This window comes from Passer montanus, unplaced genomic scaffold (assembly GCF_014805655.1).
Source record: "Passer montanus isolate IOZ18808 unplaced genomic scaffold, ASM1480565v1 scaffold99, whole genome shotgun sequence".
Lineage (NCBI taxonomy): Eukaryota > Metazoa > Chordata > Aves > Passeriformes > Passeridae > Passer > Passer montanus.
In genome coordinates, this window is record NW_024375367.1 from 342,530 (window position 1) to 358,020 (window position 15,491).

Genomic DNA, 15,491 nt, shown 5'->3' on the forward strand with positions numbered 1-15,491 from the left:
AACATTTGTATGAGGAAAGTTGTCCCTTTTCTGGAGTAGATATTTTTTGATATTTTAAAATATTATCATAAAGGAAAGTAATTTCAATTCAGTGTTCTTGCCTATTTTTTTTCAGCCATTCATCTCTTCCCCTAGAAAAGAAATGAAATAACTTTGAGCTTTAAAATAAGGAAACAAATGGAAAAGCACACAGATATTGGAGCATGTCAGAGTAGAGACCTTGGAATATGAGGCACATTTTGACTTATAGTAAAGTGCCACTTTGGAAGGGGGTCAATTTAGCTTCTAAGTCACATCCTATTAAACCTCAGCTGCTAAATGTCCCAGGGCAGTCTTTGACCCTCAATCCTGCTTCTTCCTGATTCAGCTTAGCTAGTGGTAGTGTCCTATATAGGTCTATCCATCAATTCTGCATTAATCAATTAAGCTTCAAATCTTTTATTTGCATCCATTTTTATGGTGAATAAGCCCTTTCCAAGGAAGGTTTTTTTGTATCAAGAGTTCTCTGTCTTCTGCAGAAGCAGAGGGTTTAAATACAAAAAATAAATAAATATCCCTCATTGTGAGGAAAAAAATAGGAGTTAACTTTATGCAAGTACATACCAAACACTGTAACAAAACTAATTCACAGAAGGTGAAAAAGCCCAGACAGTAAAGAGCCTGTAATATTCTGGCAGAGCAGTGGTTGCCCACTGCAAAACTGTCCTATTTGCAGGAATTTTCCTCCAGCACAAGCAGAGGGAGACCAGCATGGCAGGAAGCTCAGGAGGACCTGGGGAGAGGAGTGTAAGGTATTAAGAGTTCTCTGTCCTCTGCAGAAGCAGAGGGTTTGAATACAAAAAATAAATATCCCTCATTGTGAGGAAAGAAATAGGAGTTAACCATGTGCAAATACATACCAAACACTGTAACGAAACAAATTCACAGAAGGGGAAAAGCCCAGACAGTAAAGAGCCTGTAATGTTCTGGCAGAGCAGCGGTTCCCTGCTGTAAAGCTCTGCTATTTGCAGGAATTTTCCTCCAGCACAAGCAGAGGGAGACCAGCATGGCAGGAAGCTCAGGAGGACCTGGGGAGAGGAGTGTAACTGGTAAGAACCGGCTGCTTGGGTCTGTCTGAAGCTCTGCACTGAGAAATGTGGGATAAAGGGAGTGGGAAAATCAGCTCCATTCCTGACCAGCCCAATGGTGAACAGCCAGGCTACAAGCAACTCTGTATGAGCTAATTCTCCTAATTCTACAGAATTATGCTGCAGTGATTGCTGCCCAGAAGCTGAAAATCAAACACTGTAATTGATTTGTAGGCCAGCTAGAGACCTTTGCCTATGAGGATATGACATTTTAAGATAGAATGTGAAGTCTGACAGAAGATTTGACAAGCTGTTTTTATGTAATCTAGAAATTATAGCAGTCTCCCTCATCCATGGCCTGGGATTTCCTCTCCAAAATGCCTTTCCTCCTCATCCAGTCTGTGTCTCCAGAATGCTTTGTAAGCCCCATATGATTATGAGAGGTTTGAAGAGTTCTCTTATGGGTGTCTCCTGTAGTGTCTATCAGTGCCTTTGTCCCCATCTAAATAGATACCACAAATAAATATCACTTCTTTAATCCTTCTATGCACAAACAGAGAGAGAGGATCAACTTTACCCCACTTAAAACAGAGAATAGAGACTTCATCCAAAACCCAAAAAGCTCTGCAGCTTCTATGTACAGGATAGATTTAGAAGAAAACTTCCTTATATTTTCAACTCTGTGGACATATATACAGGAATCTTACAACCTTCAAAATTTCAAAGTAAAACTCAGCATCATGTATGACTCCTTCAAACCCATTTAAAATCTCTGTTTAAATCTCCACCTCATACTTCTTTAAAAAGAGATTATTCTGAAAAAATAAGATTTTGACATAGCAAAGACCTTGTACATATGCTTAACTATGGACACAGCATTTAATCTCAGTTTCACTGAAATGCACAGTGGTGCATAAAAATACACATAAATCTGGAATTTTGTGGCTTGTTTAAATTGCAGCTTTGTGAGAAGACTGTGAAATAGATAATTTCTATGAGTCACAAATTTTTTGAAGCTCTTTTTAGAAAAAGGGACAGTTTTGTGTGACTATATGGAGGGGAAGAGCTGTCAAGGACAGGTAAAAGTATCACTACCACTATGCATGTAGGGCCAGGTTCAATTACCTTTGGGATATACAAGGGTTTTATTTCCCTCACCCCTGCTAACACCACTTGCTGCAGGGTCTGGTCATGTAATGGCAGAGCAGCTGGATCATTATGGATCTGTCACATGTTTTTCATAGCTTGCTGACCTGGCAAACCAGTGTGGGTTATTGCAAATAATTTGTTTCTTGACCCAGAATCATATGGAAGTACAGCTTTTCATATAGTGTTCATTTGAGTAAAATGCCTAAAAGCTATTTTTATTGGTTGAAGGCAAATTTGATCTGAATGTAAGTTGGAATGTTAACTGTGCACCTTTCGATTTTTGTGAGGATCTGTATTTGATGTCATTTGGGTCAATGACATGACACAAATTTGTCAAAGGCTTTTAAGGTGGTAAGCTTAAAATAATTAAAATAGTGGTTTTAAAATTAGACAGGGACTGTTTAGCAAGTTCATCATATCTCTAATACAGGATACTGACTTCTTTAGGGAAACCTCTCTCAGCATATAATAAGTAATACCTTGCTTCAAGAATCCTTTTTTTCACTCCTTCTCTGTTCCCTGGCCTCTTCCCAAATGCCTGGACCTCTGCCTTTCTGGCTCCACTGTCAAATATCTCAGATTACTGCCAGAAGCTTGTGGCTCACTTATATTTTAACAAAGTAATTTTATTTTGCAGTCACTCATGGGGGTCTTTTGACCTTTTCTTCTTTCCTCAGGATGGATTAACTGTTGCTATTCAAAAAGAGGAGTAAATGGAAGATGGATACAAATAACTGTGAAGTGTGTAATGCGTCATATGATTTATTCAGCACGGTACATTTTCAAAATTAATTGTACCTAACAAAAAACTAAGACTGATGGGGTTCATGTGTGGGATTGCAGCTAGCAGATATAAAAGCAATGGTTTCTCAATGACCTGAAATTTTAGTACAATGACTTATCTAAGAGTAAAGTCTAAAGCTCCCTGCAAGGAACAAAGTTGAATGCCACTAATTTGAAAAATTATGCCTTTGGCTGTTTTTTCTGGAACATGTTATCAGAGTGTGATTATATCACTATTTTCTGTCAGAAATGGGCCTGAAAAATATAGGATTTTTATTTCTTATTTGTGTGGGTTTTATATGGAAGGATTCAATATGAGCTGTGATTGGCATCATTAAGCCCCTTTTGTATCTAGGATACCAGTACATCCTGAATTGTACTTCAGAATACTTTCTGATTGAAAGTACTTGCTCTCCTGAACAAAATTCCATTAATAATTTGTGTGGGTATACACACTGATTCCAGGTAGCTACACTGGACTCTTCTAAATCCAGCATGCAAGTGTAGTATTTCACATGACATGTACAAAGGATGGGCCAAAACCATTACCATCACATGCAAAATAATGGGTTTGTTCAGGGCTGCAAGCAGTTCTAACAGTGCCAGTAAGATTTAAAGATGTACCTATCTTTCTAATGTGTGCTGTTTGCTAAAGATCACTGTAAAGCAGTGAAGAGAAGTACTTTTTAAAGTAGGTAGCCTAAATTACTGCACTGCTGGACTTAGAGAGCTGTACCTTCCTTTGTAAACTATAGTGACTTAGACTGGATAAGACCAACCAACAAGAATTATTTCTTTGTGTTAACACAAAGATATCGTGCTTTGACTGCAGGCTATGACAAGAACCCCTGGCTCCAGGATTTACAGTCCACTCTCCAAACACTCCTGATCCACTCTCCAACTTGCCTACATTAGTAGGAGTCAATAGAGTCAGCAAAGCTGCTCGAAGATCTCGTGGTTTGTCTCCAGCTAACTTGATGTACAGCTGTCAAGTCAGGGAAATTTTATCCACCTGCAGCACTGTGAATTCTTGGCACAGAAGAGAGGACAATAGACAAAAAACAGATGGGCAGAGAACACTTGGAGATGAATTTAAATACTCAGGCCTAACTAATACCTTTTATATATCTTAAATATGTATCACAGCTGAACGCTAGAGGCATGTGTGCTCTGCTTCAATGTGCCTGTGAGGCTGCAAGTCTGTTCTGAGCTGTCTTATCTTAGCAACCCAGCCCTAACTCACTTTCAAAGCAAACCTTTGGTTTTGTAATGCCTTATCCACCAGATGCTTTCCAAAGACTTTGCATGAATGGGCAGAATAAAAGTCTGTAGAGAAAATTACAATGGATTCTCATTTCTGTTAAGACTGACAGAAGATATAAACCTCATCATTTATATGACAGTCCTGACCCAAGCACTGGGAGACATGAATTGGAATAATAATTTGGTTAATAAATTCAAAACGGTCCTTTTGAACTTCAAAATAAATTAAAGCTAAATTGGGTTGCATCCTAAAGGTTTGAGCACTCACCTGGGAGAGAATTGCACTGAATTTTATTTTAATTATCACATTATACATTATAAATTATAGCACAACCACATTTTGATAAGTTCCATGCTCACAATTTTTGTACATGTGCTTGAACTAAGAGAAGAAGGCAAATATAAACTAATCAAACAAACAAAACCAATATAACCAGAAGTGTTCCTGAACTTCCATGAGGTGAGGCCTGTGGGGGTCAGAACCATATTGCTCTAAAGAACTGGCCACTTATTTAGACAATAAAGAAGAGCTGAACCAGTCTGCATGGCTGTTAATTAAGGACCCCTTCTTCTCTCTTTGTCTCTTACTGAAACAGTGCCCTAAGAAGACCTAAAACTCCATCATAGGAAAACAGAGGGTTCATATAAAGCACAGCCTATTGTCTTAGCAGCTGAAACTGCAGAACAAAAAAAAAAAAACCCAACCCCCACTTCAAAAGAACAAGATTAGAATCACAAAGCTGACTATTCAAAAGCAGGGAAGTGGCAGAATGAAGACAGCCAGAATTGTCTTTTTAGCAATTTTGTCTGTACGTATATGACTGCATATAACTGAAAGGTCACCATCCTTTGTTTCCTGCACAACATTGAATAGTTACTATTTTCAAATTGATGAGTAGTTACACTTATTTTCTTCTTATTGTTGTATAGATAGCTCCATGCCCTAATACAATACATTTTGAAACTTCAGAGCAGTAGGAGGTGATGTTAACCTCAGTTTTATGGCTCTGGAACTAGGATGAGATGCAGTGTTTTCACTAATTGTGAATGATAATTTGGAAATAGTTAGAAGCTTATTTTTCAGAGCTCATGAGCTTGTGCAACACATTATGTATATGACATACAGAGAGAAACCTGTACCCAACAGTAAATACTGTCTTAATTGATTGAGTTTTTTTCTTAAAAGATGGGTGACTCTTTTTCCATTAAACTTCTAATATTGAAAGTAACCTTTAAAATAATGCTCTTTGTTACACAAAGGAAAAAAAGTTGTTTGGGTTTTTTTTTTCAAGTAACTAACGACTATGTTGCATTTACTAATTTCTTCATGGTATAGTACACGTAAGAGATACAGAAAGCAAGTTTGTATTGAGCTGGACACATCTGGCCTCCTTATGTTGTTCCCATTTTACACTGTTGCAGCTCTTTCATGTTGACATATATGAAAGTAAAAGGAGAACTGGGATCCTCCTCCATGGTTTCATTCTGTGTTGCCAGAAAATAATGGATGCCAACATCAGGAGCACATTAACCGTAAAAGTTACTTTACTGAAAAATATTCAATAATTTAAAAATCATGAGGTTTTTTTGTCACAACAAAACAGCTATTAGTGTAGTCAGATCACTCATGCAGGCCTGAGAGACTGCATGTGCTATCTGGTAATGGCAAGCACATTATTAATGCATACTACTTGCCTGAGTACATAATAGCTGTTACCTTATATTTAATATATGTCACTGGTAGACAAAAAAAACCACACTGCTTTTGAAACAACCTATTTGAGTTAGCCATCAGGATGGAAAACTGTACTCGAGGCAAAAGAAAATTTAATTTACCACCATGTCAATAAATATAGTAAGGCTCAGTCTCTTCCCTGCCATGTTCCCACAGCTCCTTCACTAGCCAGTGTCGCAGAACTTCCCAGTGTGCAAGTTGCATCTACAGACTGATAGTAATTCAAGAGCACCTGCCATCTATCACAGCCAATAAAAGAAATGACCTTTTGGATTGACAGAAAAGCACCTTGGTCCTGGAACAACAACAGGAAATCATGTGTAGGTTGACCAAATTGCTGACAGACCACATTTTCTTCCAACTTGATGAGATTTCCTTAAACGCATCTCACCTTAGAATGTGAGAATGTGCTTTGCTGGCAACAGAGATCTTAGATGTTTATCATGTAGAAGACCCTGTCTGAATTAGTCACTACAAAACCCTTCTATAATTAAGGAAAAAGAAAATGCACCACCATAAATGTTGATCTTTTCTCCTCTGACAAAGGTGAAGTAGGGAAAATAAATCAGATGTTCTACATTGTAGATGTCTAAAGTTAGGGAAGACAAATCCTGCCCTCAGTGATGAGACACTGTAAATGAACCATTCATGCCTCAAAAAATATTTTTATTCCAATTACCTGAAACACACAGGAAATAATTTATTCAGTTAGTAAGGTTATCCAATGTAAGAAAAACACCATTAAAAGGCAACTCTAAAATTAATGAGTGTACACTTTTCTGTTGTTTTCTTACACATGTACACAGAAAATAAAATGGTGGAATATATTACATATCTCAAACATGAACTTGTGAAATGTGCTTTTAGAAAACAAATAATAATTTCACTTTTTTATTATAAATAAAAGAGATAATAGCATTTCATTATACTGATGCTGCCTACAGATACATAATCTTGCAAATGGCATCTAGCTGGACAGTATTTTGACACAAATACAGCTTAGAAATCAGTGATGTCTGTCTTCATTTTCTCAAAAAATCTCTGATTGCTGGTCGTTTGGATTTGAATGTGCTGAATATTGACAGAATTTTTTTAAAAAATAAGATCTATGTTCATACAGCTTTGAGCACTGGCTGCAGATACATTGGCTTTTCGTGTACCATCTTCCTTAGTACCTTTTTTGGGGGCATTGGGGTAACTAAAGGTGGACACCCACAGATTAGAGACAGCGTCTATGTGTGAGCACAAACCTTCATCAGTGGAGATCTGGGGCAGAATTTCATTGCTAAAGCATGGGCATCTGGCATCATTTGGGGTGTCACAGGTATTTCATCTACCTTCCAGCTGTGAAAGTTCTCTCCTAGATAGAGAATTTGTATAGTCAATACAACTCAGAAAGTGGCAAAACTCATCTTAAAGCAGCTTATAGTCAGTCAATTGACACAATCCAGGCTACTACAAGCCCAAACACTTGTCAGGAAGCTAAGGCAGATCTGGGTAACTGGTAAAGAGGAGGGTGAGGTACACCATCCTTCGCTGGTATGACTCACTACTGCAGACACTTAGCTCTGAAGCCTCATTCCAGGCTTTGTAAAGCTAAATTTCAGGCTCTCATACCAGAAATTTCTCCGTGATATCTAAGTGAACTCAGCACATGGTACACTTAGGGCTGGGTGTAATGTGCAGTGTAGTGGCTTGTGATTTGAGTCAGGACAGATGAATGGGTCCAAGCACCTGCTTTGGCAGCCAGACACTGCCAGTCCTGCTGTCAGAGTCAGGATCTTTGAACGGGGGAAAGGTTATCAGCTTGCAAATTCCTCAGAAAAACCCACAGTCCTCTGCTTATCAATAAAATGATAAAACAAATCATAAGGTGAAGCAAGCTAAAGCATTGACAGAAATATTTTATTAGCTACAAGGAAAAATTCATGTAAGATAACGGCATTTGATATATTAAGATGAATGTATGAAGAGAAAAGCTTTACTAACTTCTGTGCATTTTTGAATCAATAGCTATGAAGATTTCTTTTTCCTAGTAACTGCTGGTTTATTGCATAATATAAATAAAGAAAATTAGTTTTAAAATTCCATTCTTCATGTGTTCACATAGAACAAAAGGTAGGTGGTAGAATGTGGGTGTGGAAATGTTTTGGAGAATGAGGAAAATTATAAAAAATGAAATTAGCTTGGTCATAATTCTTGCATTATATAATAACATAATTCTCTAGTTAAGGGATATCTAGCTGTCTGTGTCTACAATCTGAACCTTAGAGATCAGTATGTCAAGAAAACAAAAAGAAAAAATAATTGAAGAAAAGTAGTGGTGACAATAAGTCTTACAGAACTTAGTTATGGTTCTCATTTAGGGATATGGTAGTGTCATGACTGTAACCAAGATCACAGTTATTATGGGCCTTTTGGTCTACAATACAGGAGTCTTTCAATCTAATTTCTGATATTCTAACAAATACAAGTCCTCTGTAAGCACTTAATCACCTTAGTACCGCCAAGCCCCAGAGTGTCCTGAAGAAACAGAAATTAATTTAGCACAAAATCAGGGACACGTCGTTCCTTCATCTTAGCCTTAATATGAAAATGCTTCTCCGCTGCTTGATCTAAGACAAGCTTTGAAAAAAGCCACATCTGAGCCCAGCTGAGCATGTCTGTACCCATTGCTCATTCTAAACTACAAGTCTCTATCCTCTGCACTGTGTTCTGTGCTCCCTGTGATTGTGTGGTACTCTTATCACACTTCAGACACATCACTGGTGGGCCAGCTGCAATCAGACTTTGTCTGTTTATCATATTCGTGGTGTTTTTGCTGAACCAAAAGTATAAAATAAGGAGACCCAAATGATGTAAATTAACGCAAAAGCCAAGTAATTCTGAGTCACTGGAAGTGACTGTAGAAAAGAAGTCAAAATAATATTTTTTATAAAAAGTTTATATGTCTATGGAAAACTGAAATAGATAAATTACGTCCTCTCTCTTGGGATAGCTAATATCAGGTTAGGTGAAAACACAAAGTCCGGTAAAAACCAATCCAACACTTGCAGAAGAATGAAACTGGTATTTATCAAGTCTATGCAAGACAACTCCCCTGGACAAGCAAATGTGATCCTAGGTCTGACCCTTCAATGACCTTCAATGTTGACTACTTATTTTAGTACTTGAATTTTATTCCATTCACTTATATATTACTTTTGTTTACTTATGGCTGATTGTTTTAAAGAAGCCTGTGTTGATAATCATGTTTTCCTCCAATATCTAAAGCATTTTGCAGCTCTCACTTGTCATTGCTTGAACCTCAGTCTTCATTCTGAATAGTAAGTGGCATCATAAACAGACTCTGACTTTTTATTTTAAGATTTATGACAAATATATTACAGGGAATTAAACTCTGACTGTTCTATCCTGTCAGGAGTAAGTAATGCAAGAACAATTATTGGTAACATGACAGCAGCTCTGACAGCTTGTTCCAAAAGGTGTGTTTTATGGCTGAATATAAGATAGTGGTTATGTACCCAGTTATTACCTGTTGATCTCAAAGCACTTTCCCTACTATGTTTTAAAATACCCACTAATTTTTTTCTGTTGCATTTAACATATTTTTAATTCTTTAAGCAAGTATTTTACCATTTCCGATCTCCAGATTTCCTCTGATTCATAATTAAGGAACATTTTCTTTTTTTTTTTCCTTTTCTCTTTTTTTTAATGGGAACAGATATGTTTCAACTTCCAGATATTTTTGAAAGACTCATATGAACATACATCACTGCAGAAGTGCTCCAAGGAGGCCATTCCAGAGGATGCAGCAGTTTCCCCAGGTGTCTCTAGGACATCGCTTTTCCTGTCCTCAGCACACTCACATCACAGAGCCTACTCAGCTAGCAACACCTTAGGGGTTTTATTTTATGGTTCAATTCACAGGATATGATCCAGAGGGACCCCACATTCACTGAAGATGCAGTAAAAGACCCTCAACCTCAGACTTCTCCAACTGCAGCTCTCACAGTTGTTCCATCCCTCTGCCTGGCACAGCAAGTGGGGCAGAATGGCCAGGGTGGGTTAGGGAGGGCATGGGATGCAGGATCTGCGCCAACACAGAAAGGAGGAGGAAGAAGAGCTGATGACTGAGGAGCTGTGAACAGCTATGAATGATTTTACAGGATCAGCCAACCAAGTAACTAACTCCCCTCTTCATCTATTCTCCAATAACTGCAATATGAATTGTTCTCTTCAAGGAATTTTTTCTTATTCTTTTAGCCTCCTTCTGGGAGATTCAGCTGATCTATCTTGTTTTTAATTTCTGTGGTAAAGCCTAGCAGTAACATTTTTATTATTTTAGTGATTTTCTAATATTATATGTGAATATACACTGCCTGTGTGTCAATCCTCCCTACAGCTCTTTTTCAATAACACAGAATTTATATTCTTTTGATCATATTCTTTCAATAATAGCATGAAATGGCTCTCTTTCATTCATTCACCTATCACTTCTCCCTCAAATATAGATAAAAACAAAAATCACCCCCAAATATAAGTAGAGCCCCTCAAAAAAGCAGAATACAAGAAGACCATAATATTTCTCATAGCCTTTAAATCCTATACACAAACACTTCTCAGAAACATCTTCAAACAGCTGGTTTGCATTTTCCAAGTGTTTTTTTTAAAAATGTGAGCTGGTAAAAGAGGACAGGTTTTAGCAACTTGGAGTGGATACCTGAGGATCTTCAGCTCTTTGGTGGGGACATCCCCATAGAGGCTGAAGCCATGCCAGAGAGGAGGAAAAATAAATAAGAAAGAAGCAGCAGGATATGCTTCTGGAAAATGGTCCAAACCCCTGATATTCCTGTCATCTCAAAAAAGGGATGGAGAGAGTCTGGGTGAAGCCTGTGTCAAAAGTAAGGACAGTTGAGGAAGAGAGGGGAGAAGAACAGCTGAAAACAATTATTGCAAGCAAGAAGAGAACAGGTAACAAGAGTAAGGAAAGCAAGAAGAAAAAGTGTCACAACACAGTTGTGATAAACTCTCCATCTTCTGCCAAAAACCTGTCATTTTTCTTTCTTTTCTGAGGCAGCTGAGAATGGCACTGTCCAAAGAGCAGCAAGGACTAGCAAAGACTAGATGGAATTTTTGACTCCAGCATAAATGAGTCCTTACCTGAACAGCTTTCATATATGTCATTATGCAGATTGATAAGCTCCAAACATAGAGCACTAGATACCATGGCACCATAGGATCAGCACTGGTGTTTGGTATATTGCATGGAAAATCATAAATTTGATTTTTTCCATTTTGAGGTCACTTGCAAGGAGGGAAGAAATAGTAACCATAAATAGTAACCATAGGAAAGTGTGATGATATTCCTGTTCACAAATGCTTTATTAATTCTCGGAACAAAATTCATAACAAGCAAAAAGAGAAAAGAAAATGGACACTACTGACATGAGTCACTTGAGGGACTAAACCCTAATTAGATACTAAAATTTTAGGTAAATGTTTTAATATTTACATTGAAGATTGTCCAGTTCAGATGCAGGAATGGATAAAAGCAGGGTGTGGAGACACATATTTAGCCCAAAAGAATAAAAACTTATATGAGTGACATAAAAGTAAAACCATGATATTTCCCAAGACCTTGGACTGTAGCAGAAGGCAAGAATTTGCTTGAGATGCATATGGTTGGGAATTGCAGCTGTTGATTTGAAACTTTAGAGCTACTAAAAGAAAGCAGAGAAACTTTTTCTGAATATGTGTTGACCTCTGACCAACATTTCCCTCTAACAAGAATTGCATTCCTATTCCTTTCTTGAGTGTAGAAATATATCAGGTGGCCAGAGTGCTGCTCCAACAAATATTACAGTACAAAAAGAAATGTAGGCGTGTGGCTGAACTGTGTTGTGATTAAATAGACTTTCTTTCCCAAGAAAATTAAACCAGTATGATGTTATTTTTCTAGTTTATTGCCAAGCAGTCTGTGTGCAGTATAAAACCCAATTGTGTGATGAATCACATCTAACTATGATGCTCAAGATACATCTTCCATCTTAGAAGCAGTGCATCAAAAGAGACTGTAGAAAGCAGGAAGCTTTGCTCTCACTTTTGTGACTCCTCCACAGGCACAAACTAGTGATGATTTCCCTGCTCCAGTCCATGACATGCAGAACAGAAAAACCAAAACATGAGAATGATTTATTTTCCTCCTAATAATACAATTAGGCCACTACAGGAAATACACAGTGTTGTGCAAAATGAGCTCTGTGTTCTAGACATTATAGCCCTTGTGCCAGCCACGTGTAAAAGTAGTGTAGCTGGTTTGGGACAGGTCTGCTGGTGTTCTGGAGTGTGGGTGAAACTGTACTTTTTCTTTCCAAAAAACCTTTGCACGTCTCATTGCTGAATTTCATGAGGTTCCTATCAACCCACGTCTCCTGCCTGCTGAGGACTTTCTGGATGGCAGCACGACCCTCTGGTGTATCAGCCACTCCTCCCAATTTTGTGTTGTCTGCAGCACAGCTGAGGCTCATCCTGTCATACAGATCATTAATGAAGGTGATAAACAGGACTGGTCCCAGTACTGATCCCTGGGGCATAGCAAGAGCCACTGGGCTCGACCCCTGGACCTGGCCATTGAGCTGGTTTTCAACCCATGGGCTCATCCAGCCCACACATCACCAGCTCCTCTATTAGGATCTCACACACAACAATATAGAAAGCCTTGCTGAAATCAAGTTAGACAATATCCACTGCTCTTTCCCCATCTTCCAACCCAGTCACTGCCTTGTGGAATGTCATCAGGACTTAACAGACCCTAAAATTAAATGGAAGTCTTCTTTGCCCCTCTACCCCCTTACTCTTTTGGGCACATTAAAAAACATTAGAGACATTGGAAAACCAAAAATAGCTAAAAAGGGCACATGTCAAATGCTGATCATTTCAAAATAAAGATTTGTAAATGATTTAAGCACTAATTAAAAAAACTAGGTCCTGCATAAAAAATTTACTTGAATGTGGATTCATAATTAATTGTGGTACTTCCTGCAGACTGAAAATCCATAATGAAATTAATCAGGCTAATATTTAAAAAGAAACAAACACTGTTAATATTTGTAATTACTGTAGTGCTATAGTAGAAGTTAGAAAGGTGTATTAATTTAAATCCCTTGCTGTTAATAGGTTAAATTACAAATCTGCATTCAGAACTAAGAATTATGTCAAGGCAATAGAACTCTGTATCAGTGTAAACTAATTTAAGTATGAATTTTTTATGAATAATATTTTACAGAAGTGTCAGTCTGTGGAGCAGATTCAATCTTGCACAGGTTTTGCCAGAGATCAGTGATAGCCATGGCTGGGCAAGGCTGTGGGGAGCTGGAGACCAGCCCTGCTGCAGCATCACAGGGCAGGGACTGATGGCCCCAGGGCCTGACAGGGGGTCCTGGGCTGGGGTCAGGGCTGGCGGTGCCTCAGGGACCCAATAAATTGTATGATGCATGCAACCCTAAATCAGAAATGAAATTCCATTTGTGAAGGGATTGATTGCCTGAGTAAAGCATAAAAGTTTATTGGGCAGGAACTGGACTTTGAAATGTCAGTCCAGAAATACCAGCTCCCCAAGAACAGACAAGGTACATCCTTCCATGCAGGTCACAGGAACAGAACAACTCCTTTAACAATGGACAAGAGCAGATGTGCATCAGACTGCACAGAAACACAGGACAGACAAAACTGTGCCAGCAAAAACTGAGCCTCAAGCAAACTTATCAAACTTTAAGGATTGAAAGAAGGTTTTAAGATTTCATCTCCATGAGTTTGTTTTCAAAGAAATATTTTCTGTCTGGAAAATTGAAACTGCATTCATATAGGACATTTCATCCACAGGAAGTTAGTCTGTATATATATAGGTACATATATAGTTGAGATTAACATAGCAACGTCAAAGTAGGGAATACCAGAACTAGGACTGCTTATGTAACCCATTTCTGCTTGCAGGAGATAGTCGTGAATACAGAAATCATCTCTCTCACATATGTCTATTTCATTCACTGCATGTGCAAGAGATTCAGATTATTGAGTCATCTTTAAAATGAATGGGAATTCAGACAGAAACATACTTACTCTGGCCCAGTTACAGGAAAACATGTAATTAACAAGCCAAACATTTACAGCAACTGCCTGCAAGGGTCAGGTCTGAGTACAGGTGTCAATAGGTACCTTCTACATCCTCAACAATTGTGTCGTTTCACAACAATTTCACAGTGTGTCTTTCCAGATGAATATTTTGTTCCTTTAAACACTGTCTGGAAAACTGCAGCCTAGGAGGGAAGCTTGCACTTTCCCAGGAGACCTAATGTTTGGGTCACAGGAGCTGCTCCAGGGTGGAAGAAGCAAGAGCTGGGAAACTGTAGTGAGGAAGAGGAAGATGCCTGCCCTAGAAAGAAGTAAAAAGCTTCCCTGAGACCAGAGAGATGGAGCAGAGAAGTCTCCAATACAGAACACCACTGAGCTGTCTGTAAAAAAAAACCTGCTCCACTAGGTACAGCAGATGAGCAAGACAATAATGGACAAAGCCTGTCTCCTTTTTCATTAGTTTACTTAGTGCCCCTGAGTTTTCAATAGTTAAAAAAAATAAATATATAATTTAGTCAAAAAGGGTGTGTTTCATATTCCTCCGAATCTCACAAAGCAGACACACAAGATAAGGTCTTGGTCAGACAATGATGCCACCTCATTGCCATAGGTGCAGAGTTCCCTCCACTGTTTTAAAAAAATTCAATGTTTAATGTTGCTTCTAGCAAGAGTCTGTACCAAATCCTGCACTTTTAACAACTTCAGGTATTAATTTTTGTAAACAAGAATTTATTCCGGATTTTTAGATAGAAATCAGATTTCCCAGGCAGCTCTACAAAATAAGACTGTATCAGAAAGTTTTTCCTCATCCTTAAATAGTTTTTCCTCATCCTTTTTGTCTTCTTGCTATGGCAGTCTTGCTTAGAAGTGTTATTTTACGTAGTGTCAAAATGTACAATTTATGTTTTTACGAGATGAAGCAGATATGTACTGAGTTTGTAGCCATTTAAGGTATTTTCTTTCACAGAAAGTTACATCATGAGACATTCATTTAAACTCTCACCTGCCCTCTGCTCCACAAAAAACTGAACACAGAAAGCAGTCTTAATAAAGCAATAAAGCTTGATTAAATTCTTTTGCCTTGCTTTCTCTTAAGAACATAGCAAATGCGATTTTATCCCCTTCTGGAGTCATATATCTGTATAAAAAAATCCTAATATTTTCAGAGGAATAAAATAAGTTCTACTTTCCATCTTGCAATGACATTGTACCTTCCATACACAGGAGTGCAGCCACACCAGTTTTTGTCACTTGAGGCTTTTCATTCTCTGGGGTAATTTTATCCCATTTCACACACACCTGAGTTCTTAAGAAAAAATTTTTCCCATTCAATCAATTTTATGTTTGTCCTGATGAAAAAA